The sequence below is a fragment of the Stegostoma tigrinum genome, chromosome 26 (genome assembly GCF_030684315.1).
Source record: "Stegostoma tigrinum isolate sSteTig4 chromosome 26, sSteTig4.hap1, whole genome shotgun sequence".
Classification (NCBI taxonomy): domain Eukaryota; kingdom Metazoa; phylum Chordata; class Chondrichthyes; order Orectolobiformes; family Stegostomatidae; genus Stegostoma; species Stegostoma tigrinum.
The window spans coordinates 42,034,233-42,049,922 of NC_081379.1; positions in this window are offsets into that span (position 1 = coordinate 42,034,233).

Below are 15,690 nucleotides of genomic sequence, written 5' to 3' on the forward strand. Positions count from 1 at the left end.
CAAATACTTTCTGGTGCTCCATGTACACCACATCAACCACATTGCCTTCACCAACCCTCTCTGATTCCAGATCAAAACCATTCTAGAAGGATACTTATGATCATTACATCATGAAATGAGTTGAAAGTATTGTTATGAGGCTATTATTCACTTAAATATAGTGGATGTTGTGGAGATATAGCTGAAGGGTTTAAGATGGCTAAAGGCATTAGAAACTAAATAGACAAGAACTGTACCTTCTGGTGATAAAGCCCAGAATAAGAGGGGTGGCACAGTGGTTAGCACTGCTGTCTCACTGCACCAAGCATCTGGGTTCAATTCTAGCTTCTGTGTGGAATTTTCTGTGTCTGTGCGGGTTTCCTCTGTCGCTCCAGCTTCCTCCCACAGGCCAAAGATGTGCAGGTTAGGTGGATTAGCCGTGGGAAATGCAGGGTTACAGGGATAGGATAGGATAGGGTAGGGGGTGGGATGCTCTTCAGACTCTTAGAGTGGATTCGATGGGCCAAATGGCCTGCTTCCACATTTTACGGATTCTATGAAGAGCATATAATCTTAGAATTAGACTGTCCAGGGACTAAGTCAGGAAATCACTTCTTCACACAAATAAACATCCAAAAAATAAATTTCTTTGAAGTTAATTGAAAATTTCCGATCTGTGATCAACAGATGCTAGTCAGGCAAGGCTAATGTAATCAAAGTGGAGATATGGAGCTAAGCAGAATTGGGTTCACTAAAATAGATGTTTTTGCTAAATGCACTCCTGGTTTATTTTGAATTAAGTCGCTGAGCAAATGCCTCAATGGCTGTCACACTAAATGATGGGAGATACTCAAACAGGGCACTGGTCTTCTCCTGTTTCTTTGGGAGATCAAACAGGTTTGAGAGAATCAAGGAAGGTTCCACGCAAAGGTGCTGCTAAATGGTCAACTGGAATTGTCGCATTCCATACTTTCCAAAAGCCTTACTTCAAATTGTTTTCAATGGTTATGGGGTCATAATAAGAAATATCATCCCATTAAATATTGGTTTGTATTCAATGTTTCGTGCTGTACAACCAAATGTTTCCACAATCCGATAGAATTAAAGTTCCTCCTCTATTATGCTGGGTTGATAGTGGGCAATGTACTTTTAAACTAAATTACCAAGTGGAAAGACAAAAAGACAGTATTCTGCCTGAAAGCAGCGAATCTCATTCAAGGTTCAATCCGACCCAATTTTTTTCTTTTCAGAATAAGACACATTGCTTCAATTATAAACACTTCACTTGTTTGCTAAAGAATGTTTATCTTCAGTTAAAAATACTTCAGCTAAAAAAACGTTAGTAAACTGTTTTTCAATGACCATTGAGACATTCATTCAGCAACTCAGTCAAAACAAGCTGGGAGCAGATTTAGCAAAAACATCTATTTTACACAACCCATTTTGGCTATAAAATGTGCTGTTGCCTCAAGGCTATTTCCGCAGTCTTTGTTCAAGGATGTTCTGCACATCTCACAATGTTTATAGGAAGGATATTATTAAGCTAGAGGATTTAGAAGAGATTTACCACGATGTGGCTGGGTATGGAAGGTTTGAATTACAAAGAATGGCTGGATAGGCTGGGACCCTTTTTCACTGGAGCTGAGGAGTTTGAAAGGTGGCCTTATAGTGACTTATAAAATCATGAGGGATATGGATAGGGTTGATGGTAGAAGTCTTTTCCCTAGGATAGGGGGCACATTTTTAAGGTGAGAGGAGAGAGATTTTGAAAAAGACATGACAGCCAATTTTTTTTTACAGAAGGTACTTCACGTGTGGAGTGAACTTCCTAAGGAAGTGGTGAATGTGGGCACAGTTACAACATTTAAAAGACGATTAGATACGCACATGAATAGGAAGAGTTTGGAGAGGTATGGGCCGGGAGCAGGCTAGTGGTACCAAGGTGTACAGCTGGATGAACACAGCAGGCCAAGCAGCATCAGAGGAGCAGGAAAGTTTGACGTTTTGGGTCGAGATCCTTCTTCAGACTAGTTTGGTTTGGGATTATGTTCGGCATGGATTGGTTGGGCTGAAGGGTCTACTTCTGTGTTGCCACATAAATGGAGCTATTTATTAACCTTCAGCTTAAAGATTCAATCATTTGTCAGTGTTTTGATTTTTTGTTCTATAAATGCTGTATCAAATTCTTTTAGATATTTTTTAAAAATCTATTCTTTCTAAGTGAAGATACACTCAAAGCCTTCACACATCCCCCAGTACCAGTAAGGATATTTTTTGGGTTGGGAACATGTCCTTAAGAAAACAAATGCAACAAGAAGGGGGTGAATGGGAAGGCATTTTATGTAGAAATATAGAAAATAGGAGCAGTAGGCCATTGAAACTATCAAGCCTTCCTGACCGTTCAAAATGATCATGGCCTAATATCCTACTCAGTACGCTGTTCCTGATTTCTCCCCACTCCCTTCGATCCCTTTAGCCCTAAGAACTATATCTAACTGTTTCTTGAAAATATTCAATGATTTTGTCTCAACTGCTTTCTGTGGGCAGAGAATTCCACAGGCCCATCACCGTCTGGGTGACAAAATTGTTTCTCATCTCAGCCCTAAATGGTCTAACCACATCCTTAAACTGTAATTTGATCATTTAACTTCAAACTGATGGGAGTAGATGGGAGGAACATGTTCCAATGGAACTTTATATAGATATATTTTGCAGCTGAGAGCGGCGCGAGCCGGGCGGACATGAGGTCAGGGCAGAGAGGCAGTTAGGAAGGTAAGTGAGTGCTATTTAAGTACTTACCTTGAAACCAGCGGTTCTTTTTGCAGCGGAGAGCGGCGCGAGCTGGGCGGACGTGAGGTCAGGGCAGGGAGGCAGTTGAGAAGGTAAGTGAGTGCTAGTTAAGTACTTACCTCGAAGCCAGCGGGTCCTTTTTGCAGCGGAGTGTTATTTAAGTAGGTGTGTTCTCAGCCCCAGGTCCTACACGGTAGGGCCTCCCTCCCACCCTCCTTCTCTAACCTAACTAAGAGTCCACAGACTCACAGCAAACACACAAGGGCTGAGGGAAGTGCCTGGTGAGTAAAGTGCGAGTTTTCGATGAAGAGGCTCAGCGAGGAGATTACGCCACTGTTGAAGAGGGTGAAGACATGACTGCTAAGCTGATTCAGTGTGCTGCTTGCATGATGTGGGAGGTCAGGGACACTGATGATGCTTCTGGCTCCTACAGCTGTGGAAAGTGTGTACACATTCAGCTTCTGAAGGAGGTTGTTGCAGCCCTGAAGAAAGAACTAGAAGACCTCAGGCTCATCTGAGAGAATGAGAATTTTCTGGACAGGACCTTCAGCAAGGTCACTGAACCGAGGATACCTGAAGAGAGAAGGGGGATGTCGATGACAAAGGAAGACATGAATGAAGTGCAAGTGACCCCAGGGGAAGCACCTATTGTAAACAGGCATACTGTCTTGGAAACTGCCAAGACAGACGACACTGCCAGTCCGAGGGGTGGACAGGTCTGTGAGTCAAAAATTGCTGTAGAGGCAGAGCCGAGAAGTCAGACATCACGGAGAGCTGTGGTAATAGGGGACTCCATTGTGAGAGGGACTGACATGGGTTTCTGCGGCAACAGGTGAGATTTGAGGATGGTGTGTTGCCTTCTTGGTGCCAGGATCCAGGACGTCACTGCTGGAGTGCAGAGAATCCTCAAGGGTGAAGGTGAAGACCCAGAGGTGGTGGTGCATGTCGGCACTAATGACGTCGGGAAGAAAAGGTGGAGCATTCTACAGCGGGACTTCAGAGAACTCGGAAGAAGGCTGAAAAGCAGGACTTCCAGGGTGGTTATCGCTGGTTTGCTTCCAGTTCCTTGGGCTGGAGAGGGCAGGAACAGGGAAATAATGGACCTGAACGTGTGGCTGAGGGACTGGTGTCGGAAGCAAGGATTTAAATTCTTGGATCACTGGGGTATGTTTTGGGGTAAGAATAAATTGTACAGGAGGGACGGTTTGCATCTTAATAATCGGGGGACCAGCTTTCTGGCAGGCAGGTTTGCCACTGCAACACAGGTGTGTTTAAACTAAGTAATGGGGGGAGGGGCCAAACTGGAAATTTAAGAATCAAGTTAAAGGGAAAGTGAGAATAAGAGAGGTTAAGAAGGACAACAGAATCAACAGAGCAGAAAACTCAAGAAGGGATCGTACAGTATGGCCATGTGAAATAGGGATTGATAGGAAGGGTGAGGGGAGAAACAAATTAAAAATATTATATATGAATGCACGAAACATAAGAAATAAGGTGGATGAGCTTGAGGCTCAGTTGGAAGTTGGCAAGTATGATGTTGTGGGGATAACTGAGACGTGGCTTCAAGTGGACAGGGCCTGGGAAATGAATATTCAAGGCTATATGTGCTATCAAAAGGACAGACTGGTGGGCAGAGGGGGTGAGGTAGCCCTGCTGGTGAGGAATGATATTTGGTCCCTTGCGAGGGGGGACATAGAGTCAGGAGATGTAGAGTCAGTATGGATAGAGCTGAGAAATTCTAAGGGTAGAAAGACCCTAATGGGAGTTATCTACAGGTCCCCAAACAGTAGTCAGGAGGTAGGGTGCAGGTTGAATCAAGAGTTGAAATTGGCCTGTCACAAAGCTATCACTACAGTTGTTATAGGAGATTTCAACAAGCAGGTAGACTGGGAGAATCAGGATGGTACTGGACCCCAAGAAAGGGTGTTTGTAGAGTGCCTCTGAGATGGATTCTTAGAACAGCTTGTACTGGAGCCTACCAGGGAGGATGCAATTCTGGATCTGGTGTTGTGCAATGAACCGGATTTGATCAGGGACCTCAAAGTAAAGGAGCCATTAGGAGGTAGTGACCATAATATGATAAGTTTTAATCTGCAGTTTGAGAGGGAGAAGGGAGAATCGGAAGTGTCAGTATTGCAGTTGAATAAAGGGAACTATGGAGCTATGAGGGAGGAGCTGGCCAAAGTTCAATGGTACAATACCCTAGCAGGGATGGCAGTGGAACAACAATGGCAGGTATTTCTGGATATAATGCAGAAGGTGCAGGATCAGTTCATACCAAAGAGGAAGAAAGATCCTAAGAGGAGGCGGAGGCAGCCGTGGCTGACGAGGGAAGTAAAGGACTGTATAAAAATAAAAGAGAAGTAGAACATAGCAAAGATGAGTGGGAAGCCGGAGGACTGGGAAACTTTTAAAGAGCAACAGCGGATAACTAAAAAGGCAATACACAGAGAAAAAATGAGCTATGAAGGCAAACTGGCCAAAAATATAAAGGAGGATAGTAAAAGCTTTTTTAGGTATGTGAAAAGAAAAAAAATGGTTACGACTAAAATTGGGCCCTTGAAGTCAGAAACGGGTGAATTTATTATGGGGAGCAAGGAAATGGCAGATGAGTTGAATAGGTACTTTGGATCTGTCTTCACTAGGGAAGACACAAGCAATCACCCAGATGCAGTAGTGGCTGGAGGACCAAGGATAATGGACGAACTGAAGGGTATTATATTAGGCAGGAAATGGTGTTGGATAGACTGTTAGGTCTGAAGGCTGATAAGTCCCCGGGACCTGATGGTCTGCATCCCAGGGTTTTTAAGGAGGTGGCTCTAGAAATTGTGGACACGTTGGTAATTATTTTCCACGGTTCTATAGATTCAGGATCAGTTCCTGCGGATTGGAGGGTGGCTAATGTTGTCCCACTTTTCAAGAAAGGAGGGAGAGAGAAAACAGGAAATTACAGACGTCAGTGGGGGGAAAGATGCTGGAGTCAATTCTAAAAGATGAAATTACGACTCATTTGGATAGCACTTACAGAATAGGTCAGAGTCAGCATGGATTTACGAAGGGGAAATCGTGCTTGACTAATCTTCTGGAATTTTTTGAGGATGTATCTATGAAGATGGATAAGGGAGAGCCAGTGGATGTAGTGTACCTGGACTTTCAGAAAGCCTTTGATAAAGTCCCGCATAGGAGATTGGTGAACAAAATTAGGGCACATGGTATTGCGGGAAAAATACTGAGTTGGATTGAAAATTGGCTGGCTGACAGGAAGCAAAGAGTAGTGATAAACGGGTCCCTTTCAGAATGGCAGGCAGTGACCAGTGGGGTACCACAAGGTTCAGTGCTGGGACCGCAGCTGTTTACGATATATATTAATGATATAGACGAAGGCATTAAAAGTAATATTAGCAAATTTGCTGATGACACAAAGTTGGGTGGCAGTGTGAAATGTGAGGAGGATGTTATACGAACACAGGGTGACTTGGACAGGCTAGGTGAGTGGACGGATGCATGGCAGATACAGTTTACTGTAGATAAATGTGTGGTTATACACTTTGGTGGCAAGAACAGGAAGGCAGATTACTATCTCAATGGAGTCAAGTTAGGTAAAGGGGAAGCACAACGAGATCTAGGTGTTCTTGTACATCAGTCAATGAATGCAAGCATGCAGGTACAGCAGGCAGTGAAGAAAGCTAATAGCATGCTGGCCTTCATCACAAGAGGAATTGAGTATAGGAGCAAAGCGGTCCTTCTGCAGCTGTACAAGGCCCTGGTGAGACCGCATCTGGAGTATTGTGTGCAGTTTTGGTGACCCAATTTGGGGAAGGACATTCTTGCTATTGAGGGAGTGCAGCGTAGGTTCACAAGGTCAATTCCTGGAATGGTGGGACTATCATATGTTGAAAGATTGGAGCGACTGGGCTTGTATACTCTTGAGTTTAGAAGGACGAGAGGGGATCTGATTGAGACGTATAAGATTATTAAGGGATTGGACACTGTGGAGGCAGGAAGCATGTTTCCGCTGATGGGTGAATCCAGGACCAGAGGACACAGTTTAAAAATAAGGGGTAGGCCATTTAGAACAGAGTTGAGGAAAAACTTCTTCACCCAGAGAGTGGTGGATGTATGGAATGCTCTGCCCCAGAAGGCAGTGGAGGCCAACTCTCTGAATGCTTTCAAGAAAGAGATAGACAGAGCTGTTAAAGATAGTGGAATCAAGGGTATGGGGATAAGGCAGGAACAGGATACTGATTGTGGATGATCAGCCATGATCATAATGAATGGTGGTGCTGGCTCGAAGGGCCAAATGGCCTACTCCAGCACCTATTGTCTATTTTCTATTGTCTACAGTTGTTCGAGAAAAGGAACGGAGAAGAGTTTTGCTCATTGGACAGCTGTTCCATGGGGAAGGATTTGAAAAGTTCGGTTCATTAGTTTGACTGAGAGGCGAAATGTATGTTTTGGAAATAGGGAAGAGGTTGCATTTCAAAGTTGTGCTTCTTCAGAGCTCCAGTATGAACTTATGGTTATAACAGTTCTACTTGGCCAGATCAAATAATCACTGCGCCCTTTGTGCGTGTGTGCCATCTTGTGGTCAGCATCTGGTAGCTTCCCTATCATCGATGCATCAATCTCAAGACCACATGTTTAAAATGGAATTGCAAATGGCTGCTATCCTCTCAGAGATGTCATTCAGATGGTGCTTACACTTAAAAGAAACAATGTGCTGATACTACAATCAATTTCCTGCTCCCTTATGTGACATGGGCAAGGTTGGGAAAAATACGGTAACTAGAGTTTAAATATTGTTTTCTGAATCTAACTAATGAACAATGACTGCCCTATTTCTGTGCATGTGCACCTCATTATTAGCTAATGTCAGCTCATTCCTGTGTGGCTCCCAATTCTTTTCTTCTTCCTCCGAGAAACTAGACAGCACCAATTCCTGACCTGAAGGTCAAAGCGGATACCTGGTGCCAGCAGCTTGCTGCTTGAGTGTTGGTGTCTTCCAATAACATCACCATCACTGCAATGGCCCTGAATACTCCCTGGACCCTGTCCTTTTCCATCTTCCATCCGCATGACTGGGCCTACACCACATCACTCAGGCCTAATTTTGGACCAAATCACACACCAGTTCAAAGCTCGGGGTTGACTCACATGTTTCTGCGAAGTCACTTCATGCATATGCATCTGTAGAGAGGGCACCTCATTGGCTCTTGGTTTGTTTTCTCAGCACTCACTTACTTTGCACCGGAAGCTGTTAGCCTCTATGGCAAGCATTGCTTTTTAGTGTAGAGCGAGAGGCAGACAGCTCGTCACCTCTCTGAATACCAAACAATCAGGAGGGAGGTTTGGACAAGTTACCGTGCAGTGGTATACCACATCAACATCACACCTCCGGTGAGTACCAGCAGTTAACACGCCAACCAAACTGCAGAGTTTCAACAATTGGTCATGTCTGAACGTCAAAGGGGTCCTGCTCTTATTGGGGGTCAAAGTATACTACTTCCAGGTCAGTCACAGAATCCCTACAGTGTGGAAGCAGGTTATTCAGCCCACTGACTCCCCACTGACACTCCAAACAGCATCCCACCCAGACCCACATGCCACCACCCTATCCCTGTAACTGTTCACATTTTACTTGGCGACATATCTCTGGACGCTACAGGTGATTTAGCATGGCCAATCCAACTAACCACATCTTGAGACTGTGAAAGGAAACCAGAACACCCAGAGGAAACTCACACGCACTTGGGGAGAATGTGCAAACTTCACAAAAACAGTCATCCAAGGCCGAGATTCAACCCGTGTCCCTGGCACTATGAGGCAGCAGTGTTAACCACTGAGCCATCGTACCAAACCAATCAGGCGCTCCCACCACTGTTAAATAAGGGGCTCATCCAATACCAGTCCAGCAGATCGGCCAAATTTTCCTTAAACAAGCCAAAGAGAGAGTTTAGTGTGATGGAAGCGGATAGAGGAACAGTGAATGGTGATGCGTGAGTGGGAGGGGGGATAAGGTGTCCTCGGTATGTGAGCAGACAGTGCAGAGAGCAGTATGGCTTAGTTGTCTGGGAGGTTGAGATGGGTGAGAGTTGTTGTGTGAAGATAGCGAATGGATAAACAAGAGATGAAATCTGTGATCTTGGGTGAAATGTATGTGAAGAGACAGAGTGGTGGCCCAATGAGTGAGACGTAGCAGAGAGAAGATGGTTGCACTTACCATTGCGGGGTGTAGATAATCATTTAACTTCTCCCTACACTGCCATGTATTTCTGTCACCTAGTACTGACCTGGGCTGGGCTCTCACTGTAATCTGGCTGAGATGGGTGGCATGGCTTCTTTTACGAGTTAGCAGGAAGAAACACTGCTCTAATCACCACCGCTACCCATCCACTAGCACTTCCAGGTCCATGTCGGGGAGCAGAGGAGCTAAGTTGCCTTTCTGGGTTCATGCTGTTCACCCTGCTATAGGGAGGAAATTATTAAACATGAAAGGGTGCAAAAGATTTACAAGTTTGTTACCAAGACTGGAAAGTTTGGTTTATAAGGAGAGGCTGGATAGACTGGGACTTCTTTAGCCAAGATCTTTTCCCCAGGGTAGGAGAGTACAAAATTGGGGGCTATTGGTTTAAGGTGAGAGAGGAAATGTTTAAAAGGGTGTTGCATATATGGAACAAGCTACCAGAGGAAATGTTAGATGTGGGAACAATTACAACATTTAAGAGACATTTGGACATGTACACTTGATTTTATTTATTTATTGTCATGTGTACTTCTTTACAAAACTACAGTGAAAAGTGTGTACAGCGTTGCTACTCTCTAGCGCCATCTCACCTTCACTGATGCCATCGCCGAACCTCACCAATTCAGACACCACCAATGCTGCCTGGCACCTCACCAGCCCAGACTCAACTCCACTGCAGCCAAGAGTCTGCTTCGGGTGCACTTCGCCAATGCGGCTGCTGCTGCTGGCGCCGCCCAGTCACGTACTGGGCCCAAACCTAATCCACTGCTGCCTCCATGAACCTGCGTTGGATGGAGACGCTTTTGGGAACCCAAATTCAACTCTGCCTCAGCAGCCATAAGTTGGCAGTAGGCCGGCCTCGACAATGCGGGAGCTGCCGGAACTTGAACCCCGCCTCCAACATGGCTGCTACAAGTCCTCGTTGCTGGGCCTATTCAAGCCCTCGCAAGGCCTACTTGCCACCATCGATGCCATCGCCATGGCAAAGCTCTTCACCAAGAAGTAAGTAAAGTAAAAGAGAGGTGATGGAGTATAAAAAGAAATGGAAAGAGGACGGATAAGACAAGCCCCAGGATGAGACGCCCTACTCCACTTCCATGAAGGCCATGTAACCAGAAGCTGTGAGAAAAACCTATTAGACTTATGGGAGATAACAAGAATGAGGTAAAAGCTGCTGTGAGTGAACGTGAGACAGAGTTGATAAGAGCTGTGAAGGTTTTTTTTTAAACAAAAGGGAAGTTAACTTCTTTTGCTTCAAAAGTTGCAGTGAAGCCCATAGCTATGTTGAGATAAAGGAATTACTTGAACTCTTTTGCTGGAGAAGGATATCGTTTTCTTTCCAGAGGGTTCAATAAAAGTCAAACTGTTTGGAAATGGGAAGAGAGGAGATTACATCCCAGTTCCACCTTCCAAAGTGTAATTGGAGAGTGTCTTATCCTGACTGGTGGCAGCAGGGTTTGTTAAATGACCTGCAAACTGAGTTGACGTACTCACTGGGGAAGTGACGACCTAGTGGTATTATTGTTGGACTGTTAATCCAGAGACCCAGATAATGTTCTGGGGACCTCGGTTTGAATCCCACCATGGCAAATGATGGAATTTGAATTTAATAAACATATCTGGAATCAAGAATCTCATGATGACCGTGAATCCATTGTCGATTGTTGGAAAAACCCATCTTTAGAGAAGGAAACTACCATCCTTACCTGGTCTACATGTGACTCCAGACCCACAGCAATGTGGTTGAATCTTAACTGCCCTGTGGGCAATTAAGGATGGGCGATAAATGCTGCCTGGCCAGCGATGCGCTCGTCCCATGAATGAATAAAGGGAAAAAAATACTCCTGGGTAATGATTTGACTAGAATGAAAGTTGTAGCTTTACCATAATCATGGACTGATCAAATGACATTAGAGACGGAACAAGTTGAGGTATTTTTCCATCATGTGTGGTGACCACAACAATGGTTAAGTACTTGTACTGAAAGTAATACCACAGGCAGATGTTAGAGTAGCTGAAACTTTCCTTAATTGTGAGCATAATTCAGAGGAAGTTTCTGATGTGTTATGTGGCATTTATTAATTGATACTCAGGAAACAGATCCTGAGTTAAACACGGCGGCATAGGCAGCTTACACTAAAGCTGAGGCTGATAGAGTTCCAGACTGCTATTATATCAAGAATGGAGTTCTGATGAGGAAGTGGAGACATCCAGACATCATAAGGAGATATGGTTAATGGCACATGAAATTCCTAAGGCAGGACGTGTAGGGATATGGAAAACACAAGCATTAATAAACAGAAATTATACCTGGCCAAGACTTCATAAGGACAAATGCAATTCTGTAGCATGTATAGTACAATGTCAGGTGGTAGGTAAGACTCAGTGTGTAATTAAACCTGAATCTTTTGTACCTATAACAGTATTTGAAGAATCAGTCAGTCCAATGTCAGTAGATTATGTCAGACCATTACCCAAAACAAAAGCAGGACGTTTGTAAAATGTTACAATTATAGACATGATAAGCCAATTCCCAGCAGCTGCTCTTTTAAAAACAATTAGGTAGTCGTGGAAAAATTCAATTTTTTTTAAACACACTATGGCTTACCAATGGAAATAAAATCTGATCAAGGTTCTAACTTTAGATGTAAAGTTTTTTAAGATGTAATTAGCAAACTGGATGTAAAACATTTGAAAGTCTACTGCACAGCATCTACAAATGCAGGGAGCTTTGGAGAGATACCATTAGAGCTTCAAAACCATAATTAAAGCATATTGTCCAAGATACCCACAGGATTGGGACAAAACCTTGGTTTTCTTACTATTTGCTGCCACAGATTTTCCAAATAAATCCATTGGATGTAGCTCCTTTGTATTCATTAAGGGCCATGCGATAAGTGATCCATTAACTGATTAAAGAAAAATTTTTAAAGCAGAAAGATGAACACTCCACATTGGAATATGTGCCCATGTAGAGTTTAATTTGTAAAGTTTAAGTTAGAAATTCACAGTTCTTAATTCCCATTGGTTAAAGACAGTTTGTAAGTAATAAATGTTATTTTCTTGTTAAGTACAGAAACCTGGTGACTGTTTTCTTTTAATTTGAGTTGGTCAATCCAGAAATTTGAGGACTTTAGATAATTTAACTAAATCTTTTTCACATCTGCGATGACTCTGGGACTTCATTTCCATTGCACTACCAAATGAGTTGTGGTTAAATGTTTAAGATATTCACTTGAGTTGATTCAGGAAAGCTATCTCTACAGTGGGACATGGTGACATATATAAGAGTGAAGTCTAAAGCACATTTCCACACAAAGGAGGATGGAAATGTTGAATTCTGTTCTCCAAACAGCTGTAGATGTTGAATCCATTGGTGTTTTAAAGGCTGATATGAATAGATTTCTGTTAGTTTTAAATGTTATCGGGGGAAATGTAGTAAACGCATGAAAATGGAGTTCAGATTTAAATTGGTCATGGTTACACTGAATGTTGGAGGGGGCTTGTGGCACTGAATGGTCTGTTCCAAGTTCAAAATTAGCAAATTTTCACTGCCTTTATACAGCCCTGCCCAGTCGTCACTCTAGTGTCAGATTTTTGCTCAGATGAAGAGCCTCATGGTGAAAATTACAGAAGTGGCCAGAAATCACGTTTTATTTCCAAACATAGTACCCAGAAGCAGGAATGATGTCAGTTTAGCATTTGTGCTCAATAAATTACCAGCTAAATCCTTGCCTGGGCAATTTTAGTGAAGCGATTTCTGAAATCAGAAGCATGCAGAATGGACCAGCCAAGTTCAGATCTAAATCTTGTGCAGCAATTTAGATATCCTTTCAGAGAGGTAAGATAATCCTATGGAACTGGGTCTGGGTTACCTTTGAAGTAATCTACTCATTGATGGAGAGATAAGGTACGACTTTGCAAGATGCTAGCTGCCCTTTGCGATTGTTAAAACCAGACGTGTTTGTGTGTAAAAGTGAAAAAAACCATGGATTGTCCAGCTGTGATAGAACTTACAACTCAAAGAACTGTCAAGTAGTTAATGAACTCTCAAGCAGTGAAAGTTGTCAAAACAAACCATCAACGGGAAATTTAAGCTACAAAGAACTGACAAAGCTGTCAAAGAACTATCAAAAACCTATCCACACTATTGAAGAGCTTCTGAGCTGCCAACGGAATGTGAAAAGACTATCGTAGAACAGTACAGCACAGAAAAGCCCCTGCAGCTCACCATGTCTGCATGACCATAATGCCATTCTAAACTAATCCCATCTGCCTGCACACGGTTTGTGTCCCTCTGTTCACTGTTTGTCTAAATGTCTCTTAAGCAGTGCTATCACGTCTGTTTCTATCATCTCACCTGGCAGTGGTTTCCAGGTATCTAACGCCCGCTGCACATAAAATTTGTCTTGCACGTCTCTTGTTTGAACTTTCACCCTTTCGCTTTAAACTTATGCCTCTTGGTATTTGACACTTCTATGCTGAGATTAAGGCTTTTTTTAATCTCAGTTTAGGTCTGTGGAACCAGGAAATGTTCCATTCCTGGATTCCCAACCCAAAATCCCTAGCTTAAGAAAGGCCTGATTATGGACTGGGCGTAAAATGGACAGGTTCATCCCAGTGCTTCGGAAGCTAAAAGAGCTCATAAGGAATATGTTTATTTCTCAAACACATAAAAACAGATTGCTACAAATCCAAGTTAAACACATCAGAAAACTGATCAGAGTGAGAATCATATAACTGATATAAAGTGAGACTAGTTATAAATACATGCAGATTTGCAATCATGTTGAGAATTACCATTACAACACTGATGTGTAGTATGGAGCACAATTGCCGAGTTTAGTTAATAAAATAAACACATTTTTAGGCAGGTCTGCCCTGGTGCAACAATCTTTGCAGGCAAGTATTCAAAATGAATCATAAAATAGAATCCCTACAGTGTGGAAGCAGACTATTCAGCCCATCAAGTCCACACCAACCACACCAGTGATGCGGAACATCACTGGTCACTGAGCTCCAGGCTGAATACTTTCCGTCTACTACAATCTCTGTCCTCTATTGGACAGCCAATTCTGTACCCAGACAACCAAATTTCCCATGCCACCTTACTTTCTGAATGACCCTACCATGGGGAACCTTATCAAATGCCTCAGTAAAAACCATATACGCCATATCCACTGCTCTATCTTCATCAATGTGTTTTGTCATATCCTTAAAGAATTCAGTAAGGCTTGTGAGGCATGATCTGCCCCTCTCAAAACCATGCTGACTATTTCTAATCAAACTATGCTTTTCCAAATAATTATAAATACTATCTCTTAGAATCCTCTCCAATAATTTGCCCACCACAGAAGTAAGACTGACTGGTCTGTAATTCCTACGATTATCCCGATTCCCTTTCTCAAACAAGGGAATAACATTTGCCACCCTCCAATCATCTGGCACTACTCTAGTGAACAGTGAGGACGCAAAGATCATTGCCAAAGGGGCGGCATTCTCTTCCCTCGCTTCCTGCAGTAACATTGGGTATATACCGTCCGGCCCAGGGGATTTATCCATCCTCCTTCCTAACATCAACCTGTTTGAGCATATTAGCCTATTTCATGCTGTCCTCACAAATGACAAGGTCCCTCTCACTGGTGAATACTGAAGCAAAGTATTCATTAAGGACCTCCCCTACCTCCTCCAACTCCAGCACAAGTTCCCTCCACTGTCCCTGATTGGCCCTACCCTTACTCTGGCCATCCTCTTGTTCCTGACATAGGTATAGAACGCCTTGGGGTTTTCCTTGATCCCACCCACCAAGGCTTTATCATGCCCCCTTCTAGCTCTCCTAAGTCCATTCTTCAGTTCCTTCCTGCCTACCTTGTAACCCTCTAGAGCCCTGTCCGATTCTTGTTTCCTCAACCTTAAGTAAGCTTCCTTCTTCCTCTTGAGTAGATGTTCCATATCTTGACATCCAAGGTTGCTTTACCTTACCATCCCTTCCTTGCCTCAGTGGGACAAATCTATCCAGTACCTGTAGCAACTGCTCCCTAAACAACCTCCACTTTTTTGACATGCATTTCCCTGAGAACGTCTGTTCCCAATTTATACTCTACAGTTCCTGCCTAATAGTATTGTAATTCCCCTTCCCCAATTAAACACTTTCCCATACCATCTACTCCTATCCGTCTCCGTGACTATAGTAAAGGTCAGAGAGTTGTGATCACTATCACCAAAGTGTTCTCCCATTGAGACATTTGACACTTGGCCGAGTTTGTTGCCAAGCACCAAATCCAATATGGCTTCCCCTCTATTTGGCCTATCTGTATATTAAGTCAGAAATCCTTCCTGGACACACCTGACAAAATCTGCTCCATCCAAACCATTTTCACTTAGGAGGTTCCAGTTGATATTAGGGAAGTTGAAGTCGCCCATGACAACAACCCTAACTGCACATTTCCAAAATCGGTCTCCCAATCTGTTCCTCCATGTCTCTGTTGCTATTGAGGGTGGCGGGGTTTAGAGAAAACTCCCAATAAAGTGACCATTCCTTTCCTGTTTCTGGCTTCCACCCACACTGACTCAGTCGACAAACCCTCCTGGATGACTTCCCTTTCTGCAGCTATCTCTGATTAGCAATGCCACTACCCCACCTCTTTTACCTCCCTCCTTATTTCTTTTGAAACACC